Consider the following 8,763-nt stretch of genomic DNA (forward strand, 5'->3'; position numbering starts at 1 on the left):
CCTAACAAAGCAGAAACGGATTCTATGTGGAAAGCACAACTATCATGATATGTAAATTCACAATATTATCAAGAACTAAACTGAGCCATCCTCAAAAAATCCCTTTGATAATACACCTGAATGGCCAGCTAGTCGAGGTAATTGAATGACCTCAATTACCTCGACTAACCTGTGCCCCCGCACATTGACTCTGTACCGGTACCCCCTGTATATAGCATCGCAACTGTTATTTTTTTGTTGCGCTTTAATGATTTATTATTTTTCTATTTTCTTCAATTTAATTTGTATTTATTTATTGTTTATTTCAGGTTATTATAGCAAATACCTTCTTTAAACTATCAAAATTAAGAAAGTCGGACACTCCATGTATAAACTATAAACAGCAATTTAATGGGTATTTACCAACGTTTCGCATCACTGTGCCTTCCTCAGGGTAATGCCATGAATACTTGAACCAGGTTATGTAGACAAACAGTGCAATTAGTGCAACCAATGACAATGATTAAGTTAATTCAAATGAATTAGTGAAACTGTTAAAAAAATAGTTTATGGCATATTAAATATATTACGCTATTGTTATCATATAGAAACATAATTGAATACTGTACATCATATTAGCATCAACATACATTATTGTTTCATTCAATTTCACATAATCGTTTCGTATTTCTTTTCTTTTCATTTCTTTTTTCTTTTTGTTACATGTAATCTTTTGGTTCAACCTGAATGTATCATGAGCATCATCAACAGGGGGAACATATTTGATGTTGGCTAATAAGCTGTAGAAAGAATATATCAATTTATAAGACTTGAGATTTGATCATAAGAAGGGCCTGAGATCAGTAAACCTCCCTTTGTAGTAGTAGGATCTCGACGTTACCTCCTCTCCTTGGTAGAGCAACATGCTCGATGCCTGTGTATTTGAGGGAGGAGATTGAATGGTTAGCTTCAAAAAAGTGAGCTGCTACTGGATAGTCAATGTTCTTACACCTGATTTGAGCTGCGGTGTTCAGCTATGCGTTGTTTTAATTGTCTTTTTGTTTGTCCTACGTAGGCTTTTCCACATGAACAGGTGATGAGATGGATTACTCCCTTGGACTTGCATGAGATTATACCCCAAACAGGGATTTTTCGGCCTGTATGTGGGTGTCTGACGAAATATGTTTTTATAGTGCTAATGCACTGTGCGCATGAGCCACATTTGTAGTTCCCATTTGGGATAGGTGTCAAGAGTGTCTGAGTGGGCTCAGGAGGCATGTCAGATCTCACCAAGCTATCTCCAATATTTTGACCATGTTTCTATATGATAACAATAGCGTAATATATTTAATATGTCATAAACTATATTGTTTTTTTTTAACAATGTCACTAATTCATTTGAATTAACTTAATCATTATGACACACCCCTCACCATTGTCACTATTGTCATTGGCACTAATTGCACTGTTTGTCTACATAACCTAAGTATTCATGACATTACCCTGAGGAAGGCACAGTGGTGCGAAACATTGGTAAATACCCAATACATTTCTGAGAGTTTATGCATGGAACGTGTGACTTTCTTTATTTTGATAGTTTATAGTTTATTCACCATTAGTCAGCACCTCCACAACAAATACATTTTTCTACATTTACATCTTTCTTAACACTTATTTATCTTAAAACTGCATTGTTGGTTATGGGCTTGTAAGTAAGCATTTCACTGTAAGGTTGTAAAGCATTTCACTGTTGTATTCGGCGCATGTGACAGATAACATTTGGTGATGCTATGTCAACGTGTTTCACAGGCCACAAAGTAGAACGGGAGAGCATGCAATGTCAGGGATTACATTTATTCATCTAACCTCTAACTGAATTAGATTCACAGCACATCTCTCCCCTCTCCAAACTTCCTCCCATGGCTCTGAAAAGAGCAGAAGTTGAACAAACTGATACATTATTAAAAGAGAGAAAAAATCCTCTCTTTTTAATAACAAATCTCAGGGGATCTGTTTACGCTGAACCATGCAGACAAGGAACGGACCGGCACTCCGGAATCTCTCCCTTCCTTCCTTCTTCCCTCCACCTCCCCTTGTGTCGGTTAATTCCCCTCTTTCCTCTCGTTCTCTCCATCTGCCCAGGCACTATTTTATTAACTGAGCTTATTTAAGCAGCCTGCAGGTAGGTGGCTAGACCTGGGAACTTTGACAGTTTTGAAAGGAGGGGGAGGTAAGCAGGTACAATGCATATGCTGCTGCCTCTGCCTGACTCTCTCTCTTTCTACAGTGTGTCCAACTCAGCCCTCATCCACCTACACTCTTATGTCTACCACCAGTTCTTCTCCTCTCTCCCACTGCAGTCTGACATCGCTCACACTGGTGTAAATGCCCAGGAGAACGGGCAAGTGAGACAGCCCCTTGCCGCTTTCCACTGACACTCTGACACGATTCAGTGCTGTAGGTTTGGGTCGAGAGAGAGGCGATCAAAGGGGGGAAATAATCATTTCCCTGGGACAGATGTGTGTGTGTGTGTGCATGGGTGTGTGTGGCTCACTGTTCCTTAAGCTCAGACACACAGCACAGGGTTAAAGTAACACAGCTAAACACCTTGCCTCCTTGCAAAGGAAATATGGAGAACACCCCCACCCCCTTCCTCTGGCTCACCTCTCATTACCACACCACTGAGTGATGACCATTACAGTGTGTCAGTCTGTCTGTCTCACAATGGCAAATGTCGGTCACTGAAGGGAGGGTACATGTCTGTGCTTTGATTCCAATTGACTACCGTTCTCTATGATTCCCTTTATTGCGGGGGCAGACTTGGTGTCAAGAATATACGAGACATACTGTACACATCAGAGTTTGTCAGACTGGACAGGGACACTGTCAATCCTTTATACTTTGCCAGTTGGGCTCTCTTAAAAGTTCATACCTTGCCTGCCTACTGTACAATAACCATAGAGTAGACAGAGAGGGTAATGACATCTAAATGTATAGTGATGGGGGGAGGAAATCAATACAGTTACATATTGGGATATTATTTCTGATGATATATCGTATCGTTTTGACAATATCGCAATATTATTTTTGCACTAGTTGGCTGTACCTGCATCAAAACTCCAGTATCTTCTTTTTAAATAGGGAGACAATATGTTTTCTTCAGCACTTTTATTCCCATGACTGATCAAAACTTGTTTTCTCATAGCTCCCTCTTGTCCCTCTACAGCAGACCTATGGTAAGCAATATGTTTGGAACATCAAATCGCAACAAAATCACAGTATTGAATCGCAATGCATATAGAATCGTGAGATTGATGAGAATCGCAATACATATCGTATCGGCACTGAAGTATCATGAATATGCAATATTGCAAGGTCCCTGGCAATTCCCAGCTCTTTAAATGCAGTCTTCAAAGTTCAAACCTCTTATTCATCAAGTATAAAACAGCATATTCAATCTCTTAATAGTGAAAGTGATGACTGTCTGACTCCTCAGGCTTCTCTCAGAGTTTCATGTACTTGAATGGTTTAGTATGCTAAGAGTCTTTCAAAAGATGTGGCCATACAAGCATCTTTCAGTCACTTTCTCCATGCTAATTACCAGGGTTGGGGGGGGGGGGTAAAAGTCCCTCTGCTAAATATCACATTGGATCCCTGTGAATGCCACACTGCATGATAATGAGCAATGGCAATGTTTCTTAAGGTTAGCCTGTCCGTTCGCGTCGTCCTCATGCTTGTTTCCACAGACAGGTGACAGGCGAGGCAATAAGGAAGAGGATCCTCTCATACTAGGTTTAGTCTCAGCTAGGGTATTTTTTTTACTCCTTGCCTGCATTTAATCAATACACAAGGAGGATTTAATTAACGAATGTCACCCAAACACGGTGTTTGTTTGTTTGAGATAGGACTCGGAATAAGTTGAACTGGGAAAGTGAAAAACATGCAATTAATCTAGGTAAGATAGTCAAATTAGTGTGACCTCGCCCAAAATATCTAGAGAGAGTTTTTCCTAAACTGAGCCTTAGGGCTGAAGCGTTACTGATTGTGCGATATACATTTGAAGGCCATTTCCGATTAAGCCGACATACGGTATGCAGCGTTTACCGTGAATGCAGTTTCCATCAACGTGTTAACATTGTCTTAAAATTTCAATAGGGCTTCAGTGCTCAACTTTCGCAATACGGATTGAATAGAGCCCTTATTTTAGGTAAAAGAGTCAAACTTAGAAGGGTGATTTGTATTATGTTATGATATGGGGGGGGGGGCACGGCCCTAATGAGCTGATTTCTCACATAGATGCAACAATATTAGCATGTTAGTTAATCAGTTTTGTAAGACCTATCACTTCGTCTTGAAATCCTGTTCTCACCTTCTGCTCTTCTCTGCTACAAAACTATCGACACTTCTGCAAGGAAAAGGAGTTTGTTACAGAAGATCAAAACGTCTGGACTCCGTTAATGAGAAGATTAATGGTTTGTTTTGATTTCTTTTACTGTTCATTTCATTTGAACTGCTGCTTTGTTTTTCTGATAAAGGAAGTTTGGAGAAGTCCCCTGCCAGCTAATACTTGGTGGTTTTCTTTTCGAGTGTCAAACTAATTGAGGAAGAGCATTGATAAGAACCTCGTTCCTTCATCTACACTGCAGCTATACATCTACCGAAAAGAGGTTTGAGTCATTAGAGAAGACAAAAGAGTTGGAAATGTAAGATGCCTTGTATTGTTTAACATTATCTAAAGTTGTAACATTCATTTTCTCTATCAAGCCTTTGCTTCTCTTATCTGTGGTTACCAAAATAATGATGATTGTCTAGACTAGACAAGCCTCCCAGATACACGGCAACATCTTGTTGCCTTGGAAACAAGGGCCTGCTAAGAAGCTAGGAGGTAGTAATTCTTAGGCCCACAGGTGATTTTATTTGTCCCCACACGTTTTCTGAGCAAAAAAAAAAAAGGTTTTATTTTATTGTTGAACATAAAAGACTTTAAAACACCAGCAAATCAGCTCCAAGTGATTTTAATTTTGGAAATCTGTTCCAGAGTATTATATGCATAATAGAGAGATATAATTGTATACAAATGTAAGCAAGGTTTGAAATGATTATGTTTTAGTCAAATATTCTACCTGTTTGGCTTTTTGTGGTCAATTTGCTGTTAACAAATTATTTGTAATTATTGTCATGACTATCTCTCCTTGGTGAGGATCAAAGACGCCAGATCAGCTCGGCACAGAGCTGACAGATAGCCAGACTCTCCTCTCTCCCACAAGAGGGGGGAGTTGGGCTGGTTTTATGACAATGCTGGTTGTAAACTTTCTCTCTCTTGCCCTGGAGTATTGAACAAAGGAATGTGCTCTGTGTAGAGAGAGACTCTTGCCACAACTTCAACATCAAAACAACAGACACTGGGACCATATATTTCAACATCCAAATGTTGGGGATGATGGGGGATGGAATATGGAAAATGTATGTCTATTTTGTGATGTATATCAAGATAACTGTAACTCTGAAAGTGTACACATCCTAGTCATCAGGTTCGCATCTAAATGTTGTATAAAATAAATTATTAATTATAAGAATACTTTTGAAAAGATAGAAATGTGATTTAAGGCTTTTCAATTAGAAAATGGCTTTTCATATAAACCTGGGGCCAGTCAATAACCACACCCACGTGAGCACAGACATTGTGTCAACAGGATGGAACGTCCTCCGAGGCCAGAGTGCTTAAAAGGACTCGCTGATCATTTAAATATAGACCAGAGAACGTTTAGATGTGGTCCACACGTTGAAATGGTTAAAACTACAAGACCAGAAAATGTGACCCGATTCAGGAAACTAGGCGTATGTTGCAAGTCACGACTTCACAGGAGAGCTGTTTGAATGTGAAAAATGTTTTTTTCATCAAAATATGTTGTTTTTGCAGAAATGCCTTCTTGAACATGTGAACTTTCTTGTGCCTAAATATCAAACTTGTATGCCATCTGTAATTACGATTAAAATGGTTAAATTACGAGCCCAGTTGGTTTAGCTACAGCGTCTGTCTATTGGAGCTGGTCAGTATGCTTAGGTAATTGTGTCAAATGTGGCTTTAAAAAAAAACTATCACCTGGTAAAACTGCATAAACCTAATGTCAAGTTAAGGTGTACTATTAGCAAGCTAACATTAGCTGGCTGGCTCGCAAGCTAACATTATGTGTATGCGCTCCACTTTCTGGAGGACCAAGTTTTTAAATCAGTGGAATTCGAGTATGATAGCTAAGGAGAAAACACCAGTCTGGATTACATCGTCAAACTAAGGGCAACCATTCATGGCATCAGACAGGAGACGCGTCCAACCATGATGTATACTGGTAAGAGTTTCAGATATTACATGTTTCTAATTTTGGCAGAAAGTGGTTTAATTTCAAGTGTACTGAGTCGCGAGCTAACGCTATGTGTATAATCTTATTCTTCGTTTCTCAGACACATTTGCTTGACTAGTTATAGCCATAGAACCTGGTTGGTTAGCTACCAGCAGATTCATGCAGGGCAGTAAAGTCGTGAGTTGTGATTATGGTCTATTGTTTATCTAGCTAGCTAAATTCATGTCTTATCAAAAGACTCCACTCTAAATTTGACAAAGTATTTTAATTTCAAGTTAAAGTGTACTGTTAGCTAGCTACCTAACATTAGCTGGCTGGCATTGGGATTCATGCTTTACCTAGCTCGCTATCTAGCTAAGTTTCTTAACAAAAGACTCTCGTCTTAGTGTGCCAGAACATGTCCGGTGTCAGTAAATGGCAACAAAGCGTAATTCAATTGTTGCCAGCATCACAGTTAGTGACCAATGCTCTGGATAACATGAAAAAGCCTAACCGGCTCTGCTAGGGCGAGTAAAATGGTCAGAGTGGGGTGTTCTCTCATTATGTGTCTGGAAGTAGCTAGTCAGTGTCTGGAAGTAGCTAGCCAGTTAGCTTGGGTGCTTGACTGTTGTTGTGAGGTCAGAGCTTTCGGAACAACCCTACTTATTGGCCAGAGCGACCAGTGTGCGAAACCCCAGATAGGGCGAGAAATGTTCAGTGAGCTGTTCTCTCTCTCTTAGATGTCTGGAAGTAACTGGCAAGTTAGTACAGAACAGTTGGATTAACCCTTAAAGAGATGGGTGAGGCTAAGGCTTAAGAGGGTGTGAACAATGCTGAATGGGTGTAGACAAAGAAGGGCTCTCCAATAGTAGTACCAAAACATTGAAAAACGGTTTACAACTAAGAAGGACATTATGATCTCTGGTGGACAACCAGAGACTTACACCGATCTACTTACCATAGACAGACTGAGTGGTTTAAACAGAGACGACAGAGAAAGACCTCTAGACGTAAATATATGTTGCATTTCTAATCCAAATGAGCGTTTTTTTAGGGTGCTAAATATTAATATTTACGGTGAGTGTAGTTTCCAAATGTATGTACGATAAATCCACTCTCTTTGTCTCTCTCGCTTTTTATCTTTCCACACTCCCTTTTCATTGTGTAACAGATCAAATCAAATCAAATGTTATTTGTCACATACACATGGTTAGCAGATGTTAATGCGAGTGTAGCGAAATGCTTGTGCTTCTAGTTCCGACAATGCAGTAATAACCAACGAGTAATCTAACTAACAATTCCAAAACTACTGTCTTATACACAGTGTAAGGGGATAAAGAATATGTACATAAAGATATATGAATGAGTGATGGTACAGAGCAGCATAGGCAAGATACAGTAGATGGTATCGAGTACAGTATATACATATGAGATGAGTATGTAAACAAAGTGGCATAGTTAAAGTGGCTAGTGATACATGTATTACATAAGGATGCAGTAGATGATATAGAGTACAGTATATACGTATGCATATGAGATGAATAATGTAGGGTATGTAACATTATATTAGGTAGCATTGTTTAAAGTGGCTAGTGATATATTTTACATCATTTCCCATCAATTCCCATTATTAAAGTGGCTGGAGTTGAGTCAGTGTCAGTGTGTTGGCAGCAGCCACTCAATGTTAGTGGTGGCTGTTTAACAGTCTGATGGCCTTGAGATAGAAGCTGTTTTTCAGTCTCTCGGTCCCAGCTTTGATGCACCTGTACTGACCTCGCCTTCTGGATGATAGCGGGGTGAACAGGCAGTGGCTCGGGTGGTTGTTGTCCTTGATGATCTTTATGGCCTTCCTGTAACATCGGGTGGTGTAGGTGTCCTGGAGGGCAGGTAGTTTGCCCCCGGTGATGCGTTGTGCAGACCTCACTACCCTCTGGAGAGCCTTACGGTTGTGGGCGGAGCAGTTGCTGTACCAGGCGGTGATACAGCCCGCCAGGATGCTCTCGATTGTGCATCTGTAGAAGTTTGTGAGTGCTTTTGGTGACAAGCCGAATTTCTTCAGCGTCCTGAGGTTGAAGAGGCGCTGCTGCGCCTTCTTCACGATGCTGTCTGTGTGAGTGGACCAATTCAGTTTGTCTGTGATGTGTATGCCGAGGAACTTAAATCTTACTACCCTCTCCAACAAGCCATCATATCGGGTCAGTCCACTAGGGACTGCGCTCAATGCATTTGGTTAGTAATCGATAACCTATACCGTGTGTGTTTATGTATTTCTGTGTGATTATTTAGTTAGTTACTAAATAAATAATTAAGTAAATTTGTGTATCGCTGGTTCATCACTTAGGTTAGGGTTCGTGCAGATTTATGAAGTCAACAACATTCAGAATGATTGCGCCGCAGAAGAAGGTAGACGTGCCCCCAGCCGATTATGTTTTTTTTAGTTTGTTTA

Source organism: Oncorhynchus nerka, linkage group LG5 (assembly GCF_034236695.1).
Source record: "Oncorhynchus nerka isolate Pitt River linkage group LG5, Oner_Uvic_2.0, whole genome shotgun sequence".
Classification (NCBI taxonomy): domain Eukaryota; kingdom Metazoa; phylum Chordata; class Actinopteri; order Salmoniformes; family Salmonidae; genus Oncorhynchus; species Oncorhynchus nerka.